At 39.3% G+C, this 17570-nt stretch overlaps 1 pseudogene; it reads left to right on the top strand.

Moving 5' to 3' along the window:
* The first annotated feature begins 4280 nt into the window (after positions 1 to 4280).
* On the top strand, positions 4281 to 5900 carry LOC120236264 (annotated as a pseudogene).
* Positions 5901 to 17570: the final 11670 nt, after the last annotated feature.

Here is a 17570-nt window from a genome sequence, read left to right as displayed (position 1 = left end):
GAGCTTGGTCCCATGAACCATAAGATCAGGACCTGAGCCAAAATCAAGAGTGGGATTCTTAGCCAACTGAGCCACCCAGGTGCCCCTGTTTGTTGATTTCTGACATATTGTTGATAATATGCTATATATATGCAAAGTTTTCAACCAAGAAATAGAAATGTTTTTAAAAATTTCAAATTGCTTTTCTAGTATTAGCTACAAATCTAGTGTTAAAATTCCACTAGTATACTTTGAATATTCCCTGTAATCATCCAGTTAATATTTCACAGATTAAAATCACCCAGTTATTTACTATGTGCAAGGTATTTTTTGTAGGTTTTGTACTATACACAAAGAATATACTGTCCCAACAGAGCATAAATGATAAAGCCTGATGTATACAGAAAACACATGGCTCAATATAATCATAAGGGTAGACAAGATACTTTTAAGAGCTCAGAGGAGGTAGGGTTCGATTGTGATTGGAAAGAAAAAGGAAAGTTTGTGGAGCTCTTGAAATTTGAGTTTTGAAGGATGAAAGTTAGAGGCATAAAGGCAAAAGGAGTAGTCAACAGACAGAGAAGCAAGCAAGTAGAAAAATGTGAAGTATGTATGTAGTCATTCATTCAATAAACATTCAGTGTCAGACTCTACTGAGTGCTGCTGAAGGGGAGAGAGGATTCCTGCTCTTATGCTCAACAGTTCATGAAAATAATAACTAAGACGTGTACTTAAAAGAGTCAGAATAAGATGGAAATAAAAAATGAAGTAGGGGAAAAGACTGTTAAGGAATGTGATGCAGAACAAGCAGGCAATTCATCTTTTTGGTGTTTATGGCTGCATTAAGTTTCATATTTCTGCACTTTGTTCTCAAGGTAATGGAAAGCCATTGAGGTCTTTGAACAAAGGAATGACATGATCATCTTACTGCCTTCAGAAGAGTAAATTAAAAGGGGAAAGAACAGGGACACCTTCTTTCAGTCAGTTGGTGGCTGGTCAGTCAGTTAAGTGTCCCACTTTTGATTTTGACTCAGGTCATGATCTCGTGGTCATGAGATCAAGCCCTACTTTGGGCCCTGCACTGAGCATAGAGCCTGCTTAAGATTCTCTCCCTGTCCCTCTGCCCCTCCTCTGCTCACTCATGCTCACACACTCTCTCTCAAAAATATAAATAAATAAATAAATACATATATACATACATACATACATACATACATACATACATACATAAATAAGAGGGGAAGAGCAGAAAGGAAAACTATTTTGGAAGTCTGGAAATAAAAGCATGAGGGGCACAAGTAGAGGAATTAAACAGCATTGACATGATGATAAGTTGAGAAACGAGTTGAAAACAAAAGTGTACAATGAATTATCATCTGTTCCTTTGGGAATTTAAAAAGTGAAGAAGAAAAGTAGGATGCTGAAACTTATGTCTGAAGTTTACCCCTTTGCCCTGATAATAAATTTTAAGAGCCATCTGCTTACTACACATTTCTACCTAGTGTCATGAACTTAACATACACACCCATGATATCTTCCTTCTGAATTCCTTATCCTAGTGAATTGCACTGCTAAACCCCTTGTTATACAGATGAAATAAATGATAGCCATCCTACGCTGCTCACTCTCCCAGTTTTCTAAATCCACTTCCTCACTAGGTCTTAGAAATGAGTTATAAAAGTCACACTACTTATATAAATATAATTAAAAAATCTGACAGTAACAAGTGTGGACAAGGATATGGAAAAAACTGGAGCCTTCATATTGCTGTTGGGAATATAAAATGGTGCAACCACTTGGAAGTTTGGCTGTTTGATCGCTGATGGGTATAGGATATCTTTTTGGAGTACTGGAAATGTTTTGGAATTAGTGGCAATTGCTGCATGTTTTATAATTTACTAAAAACCACTAGATTCAACCCTTTAAAATAGTAAATTATATGGCAGGCAAATTATATGTCAATAAAAAATTAATATGCAAAAAGGCACCACGACCAGGAGAAAGAACATATGTTTAGAAATAAAATCACAAGTGACACAGGTATTGGAGTTATCATACATGGACTTTAAAATGACTATAAGTAATATACTTAACAAAATGTTATATTTTTTATATTTATTATAAAGTATATTTATTAAGTATAAATAAATGTTTCCAGAATTTACTAGAATCTATGAAAACTATTTATGGAAATTCTACACCTGAAAAATATAACAACTGCAATTAAGAGCTCAACTGATAGGATTACCAGCAGATTGGATCCTTTGCAATGGGGATTAGAGAACTGAAAGACATAAATAAACACCAAGGCTGAAGCATGGAGGGGAGAAAAAAACAAAATGCAGAGGAGAGCATAGCCATCATACCTAATATTGTAAAATGATCTAACATACAAATAATTTGAGCCTCAAAATGGGATAAGAGATGACAAGAGGCTCTATTTAAAGAAAGAGTGGTCAAGAATTTTCCAATACTCATGAATATCAAGTCATAGATTAAAGGAGCACTACAATCACCACGCAGAATAAATACAAAGAAAAATACGCTTGAGGACATTATAGTATCTAACAAAACTGGAAAAAAAGGAAAAAAAAATCTAAAAAAGAAAAAACCCACATTTATTCAAATAAACAATAAATAAGGATGAGGATTAACTTCTCAACATAATACCAGAAGATCATGTAATATCTTGAAAGTATAACTTTTAAAAGTAAAGGCAATCTGTATGGTGACATATAGCTACACTTGTGAGCATAGTATATAACACGTAGAGATGTTGAGTCACTATGTTATACATCTGAAACTAGTGTGACATTGTATGTCAGCTATACGCAAAAAAACAAATTAATTAATTAATTAATTAAATTAAAAAATTTTAAAGGCAATGTAAAGACATATCCAGATAAACAAAAGAGAATTCACTGCCCGTAGATTCAAACGAATACTAAAGGAAGTTCTTTAGAAATAAGGGAAATGATTCCAGACTGAAAACAAGTTTAGGAAGAAATGAAGAGCCATGTGGAAAGTGTAAATCTGAGGGCAAATCTAAATGAAGATGGATTATAAGAAAATATAATAATGCCTCCAATCAGGACCTAAGTACATAATGGATTCTAATAAACCAAGAATGCATGTTGTAATCTCTAGAGTAATAGAGAAGTGTGAGGATGCCTGGGTGACTCAGTCAGTTAAGCCGCTGACCCTTGATACTGGCTCAGGTAATAATCTCATGGTTATGAGATCGGGCTCTCTGCTGAGTTTGGAGCCTGCTTGGGATTCTCTCTCTCCCTTTCTCTCTCTCAAAATAAATAAATAAACTTAAAAAAAAAAAGAATATAGTATATGTGGATAATATAATTAACAAAATGACCTAATTGACATATAGATAACAATGCAACCAACAATGACAGAAAACCTCTTTAAGGTGTGCAGAGCATTTACCAAAACTTACCATGTGCTTGTTTGTAAAGCAAGCCTCAACAAATTTCATCAGATTTAAATAATTTAGAGCAGTGATGTCCAATAGAACTTTTTATGTTCTTGTCAGTATTGTTCACATTTTAAAATGTAGCTAATGTGCCTGATGAATTTCATTTTATTTAATTCTAATTAATTTAAATAGCCACATCTGGTTAGTGGCTACCACATTGGACAGCAAGACTTAGCATATGTTTTCAGACAACAATGAAGTTAGCTAGAAATCAGTAACACACACATATACATTTTAAAAAATTCCCAAATGTTTGGAAATTAAGACAGTTTAAGTCACATACAAGTGGGGCACCTGGGTGGCTCAGTTGGTTAAGTGTTCAGTGATCTCACGGTTTGTGAGTTTGAGCCCCACAACAGGAGCCCCACATCAGGCTGACAGTGTGAAGCCTGCTTGAGATTGCCTCTCTCTGCCTCTCCCCCACTTGTACACACACACACACACTCTCTCTCTCTCTCTCTCAAAATAAATAAACTTTAAAAAATAAATAAATAACCGATGAATAAAAGAAGCAAGCATAATGGAAATTTCAAAGGTATTTTTGTCAAGATAAAAATAGAAACTATAGAATACAACTAAAGCCCTGATTAAAGAGAAATTTATTTTAAAAATAAATACAGATTAAATTTAAAAAGAAATGTATAGCACTCAGTGCATGTATTAGGAAAGAAAGGGGTACAATTCAATAATATAAATATCCATTGGAAGAAGTTATAAAAGAATAGCAAGTAAATCTAAAGAAAGAATGTAGAGAGAATTTCATGCACTGCTGTTCTGTGTTCCAGTTGTAACTTACAAGGAAGTTTGCACAATGTCCAGAATGTTTGCTGTCCTGCAAATGAAGGAACAGGGTCTTCTCAAATTCCTTGTAGCAGGAACCCACTTAGGTGGCACCAACTTGACTCCTAAATGGAACAGCACATCCACAAAAGGAAAAGTGATGGCATCGTTATCATAAATCTGAAGAGAACCTCAGAGAATCTTCTGCTGGCAGCTCATGTCATTGTTGCCATTGAAACACAACTGCTGTCAATATCATGGCCCCCAGGAATACTGGCCAGCAAGTTAGGCTGAAGTTTGCTGCTGTCCCTGGAACCACCCCTGTAGCCGCGCACTGAAGAAAATGTTCTCAGACATTTAGACTGAGCGGATGTGCAGGGCTGCCTCTGCCAGCAAAACAGCAGCAGCAACCAACTGTACATGGTCTTCACTTTATGTTCGCCAGGTATAAACATCAAAGAATGGGGGAGCCTGGGTGGCTCAGTCGGTTAAGCGTCCAACTTCAGCTCAGGTCATGATCTCACGGTTTGTGGATTCGAGCCCACATCAGGCTCTGTGCTGACAGCTACCTCAGAGCCTGGAGCCTGCTTCAGATTCTGTATCTCCCTCTCTCTCTGACCTGCCCCTGCTCACGTTGTCTCTCTCTCTCAGAAATAAATTAAAAAATTATATATATATATGATATAAAAATCATATATATATATATATATATAAAAATCAAAGAATGTTAAAGCATGGGAGGAAAACACAAAGAGCCTCCAGATACAGACCAAACACTTCTGGTGTTTAAGTGAAAGTATGTAGGGGAGATGTACAGTTTCAAAGACTGCTAGGCAATTACAATGGGTCTGTCTCCTAACTGGCTCCTGGGTGTGCTCGCTTCAGCAGCACGTATACCTGGCTCCTGGGAGATCGTGGGGCTCTGTTCTTATAGTGCTATCGCATCCAACAGTCTTGAACATCACTGATGTTTCAGCACTTACCCCATTCACTTTCTCAGGGCTTACAACACACTCTCTAGAAATCACCCCACACACCCCTATTGCTGCCCACTGTTCTCCTGAAATCTTCACTACCCAGATCCAGACAGCCTTACAGACGCCAAGACTTCTGATGGTTACTCATCCCAGGGCTGACTACTAGCCTCTCACAGCGGTGTCTTGTGTTGGCCTGCCTACTGTTGCCATGTTTAACACAAACTCATCTGCTCTTTGTGGACTTTGCCATCCCGTGCAGCAATGAAGCTGATTCACTGAATCTGATGAGGTAGATACCGGCCCACAGAGTTATGCACATGCGTGGCACCATATTTCCATGAACACCTCCAGGATGTCATGCCTGACCTCTGCTTCTACAGAGATTCTGAAGAGGTTGTACAAAAAGAGCAGGCCATGAAAAGGCTTGCTGAAAAGGCTATGACCACAAAGGACTTTCAGGGTGAATGGACTTCTCCAGCTCCTGAATTTACTGCTTCTCAACCTGAGTTCCCTGACTGCTCTGAAAGTGCAATGCCCTCTGGAGCGCTCAGCCTGCCACTGAGGACTGGTCTGCAGCTCACACTGCTCAGGCCACTGTGTGGATAGGAATGACCACTCATGGGCTTAGACTGTTCTTCCACAGACTCTTAAACACGAAATGGAAATACAGTTGACAGAAAATGAAAAGTGTCTTTAAAAAAAAAAAGGGTGATGGAGGGAGGCAAGATGGCAGAGAAGTAGGGAGCTCCGTACATTTCGCTCGCCCCATCTCTCAAACAGAGAAGGCCTGAAGCTATAGGACACTGAACTGCAGGAGTCTGGGAGGAAAAGAGACAGAGTCCACTAAGAAGACAACCTCATAGGTGCATGAGTTACCATGCCAGGACCAGGAGACCCAGAGGGAGGGGAGGGAATCCCCTTCACCAGGAGCCACAAAGAGTCGAGAGGAAGAGAAAGAGCAGCTGAAACTGCTCATAGATTGTCCCTGGAGAAGAGAAAAACCTCGGCTCAGGACAGAGAGTGATCCTATTTCTAGCTGTGGCCCTGACTTTGGGTGGGTGCCCCGTCCCAGGCAGCGCCAGGAGAAACTGCTCTGCTGTTCTCCCAGCTCGATTCCCGGCTGCGAGCGGCCTGGCCTGCGGGATTATATTTCGGGCGGTATCAATAAAACACGCAGATTAAGACCTGGAAACAAGGTGGGGCTTGGGGCATAGATCACAGCCCACCTTGGCTACGCCTACAGCACAGGGAGCTCGGATCCAAAACAGTGATTTGCAATGCTTGGTTCGAGAAGGGACTGGGGAGCCACCATTTTTCTCCCCACATCCACCAAGGTGGGACCTCAGGGAGCGGCCCCTGGGACCACAGTGGAAGTTAAGACCCTCCTACACCAAACCACGCCCATCCCCGCTAGCGAGCTGTTCTTTTTTTTTTTTACTGGATCCTGGAGCAATACCAACATGGATGCGCTGACATGATTAATTCTAGATCAACTCTTTATATTCAGATATATTTTCCCTTGTCTCATTCATATCCCTCTCCTCTGCTCTGGTCATTGGTTTGCTTAAACAGTCACATTTAATCCATTCTCTAGATGTATATTCTACACCTCCCCCACTACCTTTCTATCTCTCTCTCTCTCTGGAGTAATCAGACTATATAGTTTCTCTGAGTAACATTATCTTTGTTTCTTTCCCCTCACCTCCTACCATATTCTCCTCTTTCTCTGAATTAAGCCTCTTAGTCTCTCTGCCTGGTCATTGTCCAATTTTGCTTTCTCCCCGCCATCATTTCTCTCTTTGTATATGCACTTCCATCAGCACTACATACACCCTGCTCTTTATTTGTAGCTGGGAATTCTGTTTTTATGCTTTTAGAGTGTCCTTTATCTTTTGGGTTTTTTCTTTTTTCTTTTTCTTTTTTTCTTTTTCCCTTTTGGTTTGCTTGTTTGTTGGATTTGTCTGTCCATTTGTGTGCCTTTGTTACCTGTGTGTTTGTCTGTCTGTTTTCCTTTCTAAGGCTACCTCAAGAAACAAACCAAAGTACACATGGTGGAGAGCCCAAATACCACTACGAATAGGGAAATAAAATAACCAAAATCTCAACAAGAGAGACCAAGAAACACCATTGAAAGAACACTTCCTGAATGGACAGGCCCTGGACAGTCAATGAGCCTTCTTTAATATGGAAGTACTCACTAGTGCAGAGTACATAACAAACTTTTAAAACTAACAAGAGACAGAAAGCTAGCCAAAATAATGAAATGGAAGAACTCTCCTCTAAAGAAATTCCAGGAAGAAATGAGAGCTCAAGAACTGCTCAAAACAGATATAAGCAACATAACTGAACAAGAATTTAGAACAATAGTCATAAAATTAATCGCTGGGCTTGAAAAAGGCATGGAAGACATTAGAGAAGTTATTGTTACAAAGACAATGGAGCTTAAAAATAGTTGTGATGAGTTAAAAAATGCTATAAATGAGATACATAATAAAATGGAGGCATGAATGCAGGGATTGAAGAGGCAGACAGGAGAATTGGTGAATTAGAAAACACAATTATAGAAAAAGAGGAAGCCGAGGAAAAGACAGATAAACTGATCCAGGAGCACGAAAGGAGAGTTCGAGAACTGAGTGATACAATCAAACTGAACAATATGCGTATCATAGAAATTCCAGAAGAGGAAGAGAGAGGGAAAGGCCCTGAAGGAATACTTGAACAAATTATAGCTGAAAACTTCTCCAATCTGGGGAAGGTAACAGACATTGAAATCCAAGAGGCACAGAGAACTCCTCTCAGATGTAACTTGAATCGTTCTTCTACATGACATATCATAGTGAAACTGGCAAAATATAAGGACAAAGATAGAATTCTGAAAGCATCTAGAGATAAAAGGGCCATAGCATATAAAGGGAAACCTATCAAAGTAGTTACGGACCTATCTACTAAAACTTGACAGGCCAGAAAGGAATGGCAGGAAATATTCAATGTGATGAACAGAAAAAATGTGCAGCCAAGAATCCTCTATCCAGCAAGCCTGTCATTCAGAATAGAAGGAGAGAGGGGCACCTGGATGGCTCAGTCGGTTGTGCATCCGACTTCTGCTCAGGTCATGATCTCACGGTTCATGGGTTTAAGCCCTACGTCAGGCTCTGTGCTGACACCTCAAAGCCTGCTGCCTGTTTCGGATTCTGTGTCTTCCTCTTTCTCTGCCCCTCTGCCACTCATGCTGTGTTTCACTGTCTCAATAAACATTTTCTAAAAATTTAAAAAAAGGAAAAAAAAGAATAGAAGGAGAAACAAAAGTGTTCCCAAATAAACAAAAATTGAAAGAATTCATCAGCACTAAACCAGCCCTACAAGAACTCCTAAGGGGAACTCTATGAGGGAAATGTTGCAAGGAACACAAGGTACCAGAGACACCACCACAAGCATGAATCCTACAAAGAACACAATGACTCTAAACCCATATTTTCCAATAACACTGAATGTAAATGGACTAAATGCCCCAATCAAAAGACATAGGGTAGCAGAATGGATAAAAAACCAAAATCCATCTATTTGCTGTCTACAAGAGACTCATTTTAGACTTGAGGACACCTTCAGATTGAAAGTAAAGGGATGGAGAAATATCTATTGTGCTACTGGAAGTCAAAAGAAAGCTGGAGTAGCCCTACTTATATCAGACAAACTGGACTTTAAAGTAAAGGCAATAACAAGGGATGAAACAGGGCATTATATAATAATTACAGGGTCTATCCATCAGGAAGAGCTAACAATTATAAATGTCTACATACTGAATACGGGATCACCCAAATGTATTAAAACAATTAATCACAAACAGAAACAATCTTATGGATAAGAATGTGCTAATAGCAGGGGACTTTAATACTCCACTTACAGCAATGGATAGATCAACTAGACAGAAAATCACTAAAGAAACAATGAACTTGAATGACACATTGGACCAGATGGATTTGACAGATATATTTAGAATTCTACATCCTTAGGCCATTGAATTCACTTTCTTCTCAAGTGTTCATGGCACTTTCTCCAAGATAGATCACATACTGTGACATAAAGCAGTCCTCAATAAATATAAAAGAATTGAGATCATACCATGCACACTTTCAGATCACAATGCTATGAAACTTGAAATCAACCACAGGAAAAAGTCTGGAAAAGTTCCAAAAACGTGGAGGTTAAAGAACACCCTACTAAAGAATGAATGGTCCAATCAGGCAATTAGAGAAGAAATTTAAAAATATATGGAAACAAATGAAAATGAAAATACAACAATCCAAACTCTATGGGATGCAGCAAAGGCAGTCCTAAGAGGAAAGTACGTTGCACTCCAGGCCTATTTCAAGACATTAGAAAAAGTGCAAATACAAAATCTAACAGCGCACCTGAAGGAACTAGAGGAGAGCAACAAGAGCACCCCAAACCCAGTAAGAGAAGAAAAATAATAAAAATCAGTTCAGAAATAAACAATATAGAATAAAAAAAACAAACCAGTTGAACAGATCAATGAAACCAAAAGTTGGTTTTTTGAAAAAATAAACAAAATTGACAAACCTCTAGCCAAGCTTCTCAAAAAAGAAAAAGAGAGAGCACCCAAATAGACAAAATCATGAATGAAAATGGACTTATTACAACCAATCCCTCAGAAATACAAGCAATTATCAGGGAGTACGATGAAAAATTATATGCCAACAAACTGGACAATGTAGAAGAAATGGACAAATTCTTAATCACACACACACTTCCAAAACTCAAATGAGAAGAGATTGAAGAAATGGGCAGAAGACATGAACAGACACGTCTCCAAAGAGGACATCCAGATGGTTAACAGACACATGAAAGGATGTTCAGCATCCCTCATCATCAGAAAAATGCAGATCAAAACCACACTGAGATACCACTTCACACCAGTCAGAGTGGCTAAAATGAACAAATCAGGAGACTATAGATGCTGATGAGGATGTGGAGAAACGGGCACCCTCCTACACTGTTGGTGGGAATGTAAACTGGTGCAGCTCCTCTGGTGTAGGTTCCTCAAAAAATTAACAATAGAACTCCCCTACGACCCAGGAATAGCACTGCTAGGAAATTACCCAAAGGATACAGGAGTGCTGATGCATAGGAGCACATGTACCCCAATGTTCATAGCAGCACTCTCCACAATAGCCAAAACATGGTAAGAGCCTAAGTGTCCATCAACAGATGAATGGATCAAGAAGATGTGGTTTATCTCTACAATAGAATACTACAATGCAATGATAAAGAATGAAATCTGGCCATTTGTAGCAACATCCATCTTGAGGGTGTTAATGCTGAGCAAAGTAAGTCAGGCAGAGAAGGACAGATACCATATGTTTTCACTTATAGGTGGATTAGGAGAAACTTAACAGAGGACCATGGGGGAGGAGAAGGGGAAAAATAGTTGGGGAGAGGGGGAGAGGCAAACCACGAGAGACTCTTGAATACTGAGAACAAACTGAGGGCTGATGGGGGTGGAGGAGAGAGGAAGGAGGGTGATGGGCATGGAGGAGGGCACTTGTTGGGATGAGTACTGGGTGATATATGGAAACCAACTTGACAATAAACTATGAAAGAAAAAAGAGTGAATGAAAACAAATAGATCATGAATTAATGAAATAGAAAACAAATATTTTAGTTCAGTTTTTGATAATCTGACAAGTGATAATCCCCCAAGCAAAACTGACAAAAAAAAGAAAGAAAGAAAGAAAGAAACAAAGATAGAAAGAAAGAAAGAAAGAAAGAAAGAAAGAAAGAAAGAAAGAAAGAAAGAAAGAAAAAAGGAAGAGAAAGAACAAAGCACCATTTGTCAGTCTAAGGAATGTCAAAGTGGCCATTAGTGTAAATCTATAGCCATTACAGATATGACATAAAGACAAGAAAACACAAGAAAAAATATAAAATTTGAATAGTTCTGGGTCTATTAAGGAAATTATCTATAATTTAAAATCTGTCCAATAAATATTCCAAGCCAGATATCACAGTGGGGGAATATTTACAGACATTAATGGAAGAAATAAACCCATCTTACACAAACTCTTCAAGGTAATTGGAAAATATGGTCCATTACCCAACTAATTGTATGGAAGTTGTGGATCATACTCCTTACAGAGGAAAATTTCATTCCTGGAATAAGACCAGAAGAAGTGTGGCTTTCTATAGGATTTTGGCATACCCATCTTTCCACATCTTCCTACATATCCTTTAGGCCCCTGATCACTCCAGCTTCAAGGAGCTACCACCGAGCCTCCAGGGTGTATTAAAAGGATTCTTTTTCCAATAGTAGGGATCCAGTTCTATGACAGACTGAGTCTATCTACAATATCATACAATGTATACTTATCACATTACAGTTCTCTAGACAAAGAATTTGTTATTTGTTTATAAATGTGGTTTTGGTTAGATATTTTCAATGAATTTCATTTAGTCTGCTTACTCAATGATACAGGTAATTGCATGGGACCAGTGAAATTCTCAGATCATCAGTTGGTCCAGAGGGCCACGTACAAAGTTCTATAGGAATGAGAACATTTCATGCCTGTAAGCTACACTCTAGGGAAAAAAGTATCCATCTAAATTAGGGGTCAGCAAAGTACTACAAGAAGGCCAGCCTGCCACTTGTTTTTGTAAAGTTTTAATGGAACCCAGCCACTCCCATATGTTTGTGTGTTATCTGTGGCTGGGTTTTGCTATAATGGCAGAGTTGCATGGTTGTGACAGAAACTGTAGGGCCCCAAAGCTGAAAATATTTATTATCTGGCCCTTTACAGAAAACATTTTCTGACCCCTGACCTGAGAATTTTCTTTTTAACTTTTATTGATTTTTTTTGCTGATTTTAAATGTGCTGCTAGCTAAAAAAAAATAAAATAAAAAAAAATTTAAAAAATAATAAATAAATAAATAAATAAATAAAATATATAAAAAATAAAAAATAATAATAAATGTGCTGCTAGCTTATTGGAAAAAAAATGGTAATATGTAAAAGAATAAAGATAAAAGTCACTGTCTCTGGAAGCCTATTTTGCAAACCTAGAATTTCGGTGTGTGCCATTCTACATATATATATATGTACTTTTTTCCAAAAATGATACCGATTATGATAAACTAAATCTTTGGGCGTTTTAAAGTAAATATGAACATTTTATATGTCCATAAGCATAGCTCTACATCATCATTTTAAATTGTGACTATAATGGATACTTATAATTGCTTTCTCAGTATCCCCTACACCCCTCCCCTGCCTCAAGCCTTCTCAATAATAGCACCTACCCTGATTTTCCTTTAATAATTCTCCCTCCCCCTTTCTGGGCTACTAAATTTTCTTTGACTTTTGACATAATTTCAAACTTATAGAAAATTGCAAGAATAGTACAAAGAATTCCTGTATACACTTCACCCCAATTCCCCAAATGTTGACATTTTATTACAATTTTTTTAACAATTCCCTACCTGCTTTTCTATCCAGATATCTATCTATCTATCTATCTATCTATCTATCTATCTATCTATCTATCTAGGGTTTTTTTTTTTCTGAATAGTGTAAGAGTAAGTGGCACCTGCAGTGCCCCTTTGACATTTAAATAGGGCAGAGAAGGAGATTTCGAGCCAAAGTAATGTCGTCTGACTTCTATGATCTGGCTGCTGTGTTGAGAACTGGGTAAAATACAGCAAGCAGGGAAGCAGGGAGGTTCTTGGCCTGAGCCACAGGAAGGACAAAATTGCCACTTTCTAAGATAAAGGAAACTATAAGAAGAACATGTTTGGGGACAAGTTAAAGGTTTGATGTTAGGGCGTGTTAGATTTAAGATGCCAAGTTAGTCATTGTACCGAACTAGTTTAAAAACTGCCTCCCGTTTGCAGAGTGGGTATTCTGTTCTCATATGGATAACCCTCTAAGAAGATTGCCTGCACATCCACCCCTAAGGCCGCAAGCCCATGAGACTGCAGGGACAGGGAGCCACTCCCACTCCTCCCGTGTTGTGTTGTCTTGGAGTGTGACTTCCTAGTGGTGGCTGCTGGACAGGCTGAATGGTGCCCCCCGGAAGTATGGAGGAATTCATGCCCTGTGGGAGAAACTGAGCAGAGGGAGGGAGAGTCTGGAACAGTCTTTTTTCTCCTCTCCCCCCTGGTGAGGTGCGATGAAGTAGTCCATAGCACTTGCTCTCTGAACATAGTGGGACTAAGCAAACAGCTGTTCTGAAGCTATAGACAGCTCAGCAACACCCACTTGTATTTGTTCTCCTTCCCTTCATTACCTCCCATTTACTTATCCTTCCTGGGATTGCGTCACCCCAATAAAATATTAACAATAAAGTTTTTTATCTTAGGCTCTGTTTTCTTAGGAACCCAGACTAAAGCAGGCATCAAAGTAGATATTTCTGGAAGATATAAGGCCGTAATTCAGAGAAGAGGTCTAGGCTGAGATACAGATTTTGCAGTCATAGATAGTATTTAAAGAGATGAGATCACCTAGGAAGAGAATGTAGGTAGACATGAAAAGGGATTTGAACACTGAATCCTCAGGCACTCCAACATATAGAAGTCTACAGAGATGAGGAAATAGCAGCATTGAGACTGAGAAGAAATGCCCCATGAAGTGGAGAAAAAGCAGACGTTCTTGACGCCAAATGAAAATATGTCAATTATGCAAAATACTGTGGCTGATGGTTCAAGTAATGTAAGTCTAATAAATGAGTATTGGAATCAGCAATGTGGAGGTTAGCAAACTTTACATCTCTTTATGTGGATAAGAATTTTTATAATGGGGGCCCTGCATGGTTCAGTCCGTTGAATATCAGACTCTTGATCTCGGTTCAGGTCATGATCCCAGGGTCTGGGATTCTGCCCTGAGCATGGAGCCTGCTTAGCATTTTCTCTCTCTCTACCCCTCTCCCCAACTCGCACTCTCTCTAAGAAAAAAAAAAACAAAAAAACAAAAAAAAACAGTTTTTGTATAATGTATGGTAGTGTCACCTCTTATTCCTGATGAAATTTGTATTTTCTTTCCCCACGCCCCTGCTCCCCCCCCATAAGTCTGGCTAGAAGTTTATTAATTTTATTAATCTTTTGTAAAAGTTAGCTTTTGGTTTAAAAAGAATATAGACAGGCAGCTGGGTGGCTCAGTCGGTTATGTGTCTGACTTTGGCTTAGGTCATGATCTCAGTTTGTGGGTTTGAGCCTTGCATCAAGCTCCTTGCTGCCATAGCAGAGCCTGTTTGGGATTCTCTCTCTCTCTGCCTCTCGGCCCCACCTTGACTCTTTGCATTCTCTCTCAAAATAAACATATAAACATATATATGTACATATATATATAATTTTTCTCTTATTTTTCTGCTATTTTGTTGATTTGTAATCTAATCTTTGCTATTTCTTCTCTTTGGGCTTAATTTGTTCTTATTTTGGTTTCTTTTTTTAAAAAACTTTTTAAATATTTATTTTTGAGAGATAGAGATGGGGCATGAGCAGGGGAGGGAGAGAGAGAGAGGGAGACACAGAATCTGAAGCAGGCTCTAGGCTCTGAGCTGTCAGCACAGAGCCTGAGATGGGGCTGGAACCCACAAACCATGAGATCATGCCCTGAGCTGAAGTAGAATGCTTAACCAACTGAGCCACTCAGGTGCCCTTTATTTTAGTTTCTTAAGATGGAAGCTGAGGTAACTGAATTAAGACTTATTTTTCTAATGTGTTTTACTGCCATAAATTTCCCTATAAGAACTGAATCCTATAGATTATTTTTTCAAATATTTCTCTATCCCTCCTCTCGCTCACCTCTGAGGACTCGAATTACAATTACACATATCAGGGTGCTTAAGGTTGTACCACAGCATGTTGATGCTCTATTCATTTTTTCTCAGAGTTTTTTTTTTCCCCTCTATTTTTCATTTTGGATGGTTTCTATTGCTTTTTTTTCTCTTCCTTTCTTCTGTTTTATCCAGTTAATTTTTTGTTTATTTATTTTAGAGAGAGAGAGAGTGTGAGAGGAGGAGGAACAGAGAGAGAACGAAACAGAGAATCTGAAGCAGGCTCCAGGCTCTGAGCTGTCAGCACAGAGCCCAACGCGGGGCTTGAACTCATGAACCCCAAGATTATCACCTGAGCCGAAGTCAGCGCTTAAACAACTGAGCCACCCAGGACCTGTATTATCCAGTGAAACTCATCTGTGCTTTTTTGTTTTTTAATCTCAGACATTGTAGTTTTTGTCTCTAGAAGCTTAGTTTGGTTGCTTTTTTAGACCTTTCATGTCTCTAAACATGTTCAATGTCTCCACCAGCTTCTTGATCATATGGAATAAAGTTATAATTATCTTAATGTGCTTGTCTACTAATTCTTTGTCATTTCTGGGCCGATTTGATTGACTTTTCTTATTATGGGTTGTATTTTCCTGCCTCTTTGCAGGATTCATAATTTTTGATCAGAGGCCAGACATTATGCATTGTGCCTTGGTGGGTGCTGGATATTTTTTATATATTTTTGAGATTTGTTCTGGAATGTATTCAAATTATTTGGATAGTTTTATCCTCTCAGGTCTTGCTGTTAAGCATCTTGTAGGGAGTATGAGTCTAGGATCATTTTTGTCCACTAAGGAAGCAGGACCCTTCCTACTGTTTGAAACCAGTTTCTGAGCCTCAGCACTATTGGTATTTAGAGCTGGGTGATTTATTGTTACACATTGTAGAATGTTTAGCAGCATCTCTAGCCTCTACCTACTAGATGCCAGTAAAACCCATCTTCTCTGGTTGTAACAAACAAAAACGTCTCCAGATTTTGCCAAATGTCAGGCTGGGTGGGGGTGGAGGGTGCAAAATTGCCCTTTAGAACCAACGCTCTACACTGATGCCCTGTGAATTGTAAGGTTTTCTACTCAGATACCTTTTGTGAGTTCCACTGATTTTTCCCTCTAATCCTTTTGGATGGTTCTTTCCCCCTTCTGGTAGTTTTCCTCCACAACATGCTCACGAGTACTCAACTTGAGTAGATCTCCAGGGTTCTGTCTAGCTCTCTATCTGGTACATTGCCCTGCAAAAGCTAGCCTAGCCACCTTGGCCTCCCAGGACCCCTTGCTCCATCTTCTCAGGAAGCCTGCCGGGGTCCGCTTGAGTTCTCCTTCCCCATGCTGTGGCCTAAAAACTCTCTCCAGGTAGTAAACGGAGACAACCAAGTTTGCTTCATTTGTTTCTCATCTCTCAGGGATCCTTTCCCCCAGCCTTTGCAGTACAGATTTCGTAGTATTTGTTCAGGCAGGTTAGATCTCATATCTTGGCATAACCAATTCTGTGTGTAAGTTTTTAAAATGTTTTATTTATTTTTGAGAGAGAGAGAAAGACAGCGTGAGCAGGGGAAGGTCAGAGAGAGAGGGAGACCTAGAATCTGAAGCAGGCTCCAGGCTCTGAGCTAGCTGTCAGCACAGAGCCCGACCCAGGGCTCGAACCCATGAACTGTGAGATCATGACCTGAGCCAAAGTTGGACGCTTAACCGACTGAGCCACCCAGGCACCCCATGTGTTTGTGATTTAGAAAGAAAACATATTTGCATAATAATCAGAAAAATCCTGGAGAGGAAAATCGATAATTCAAGACAAAAGACTGTTGGGAGCATGCCTTGACTAAGTGTGAGAGGACAGCTTAGATCCAGGGGAGGATTCAGGGAGAAGCACAGAGCATCCAAAGTTAAGAGGAAAGAAGGCATTAACAAACCAAAATACAGACACTTTACTCTTTTCTAATTTGTTCGTCTGTTGCAAATATTGGTGTAGTAAGTATAGATGGGGACAGATACAGAGAGATCACTTACGTAGGTATAGAGAGAACATTAAAATGTTAAAAGGATTGTCGGCTCATGGCTGACTTTTTGGAGGATTTTTATTTCTAACCTTCATTAAGGAAATACACAAAGAAACATCTTAAACAATCTATAGAGGGGCGGGCGCCTGGGTGGCGCAGTCACTTCAGCGTCCAACTTCAGCTCAGGTCCTGATCTCACGGTTCGTGGGTTCGAGCCCCGCGTCGGGCTCTGTGCGGACAGCCAGCTCAGAGCCTGGAGCCTGTCTCCGGATTCTAGGTCTCCCTCTCTCTCTGACCCTCCCCTGCTCACGCTGTCTCTGTCTCTCTCTCAAAACTAAATAAAACACAAACAAAGAATCTAAAGAAAACAGGTAACTGGACACTTCGTTCTCTTCTCAGCACCTAGTCATATTACTCCTTTGCCCCCAAATGGTTTCCCATCTCATTCAAAGTAAAAGTCTTAGTCCTGCCAGTGGTTAACCAGGTCTTCCGTGATGTGCCCTCACCCTCTACCCTTACC

This window comes from Hyaena hyaena, unplaced genomic scaffold (assembly GCF_003009895.1).
Source record: "Hyaena hyaena isolate Hyena2069 unplaced genomic scaffold, ASM300989v1 scaffold_150, whole genome shotgun sequence".
Lineage (NCBI taxonomy): Eukaryota > Metazoa > Chordata > Mammalia > Carnivora > Hyaenidae > Hyaena > Hyaena hyaena.
Note: the sequence above shows the minus strand (reverse complement) of the source record. Positions and strands in the feature narration are given on the sequence as shown.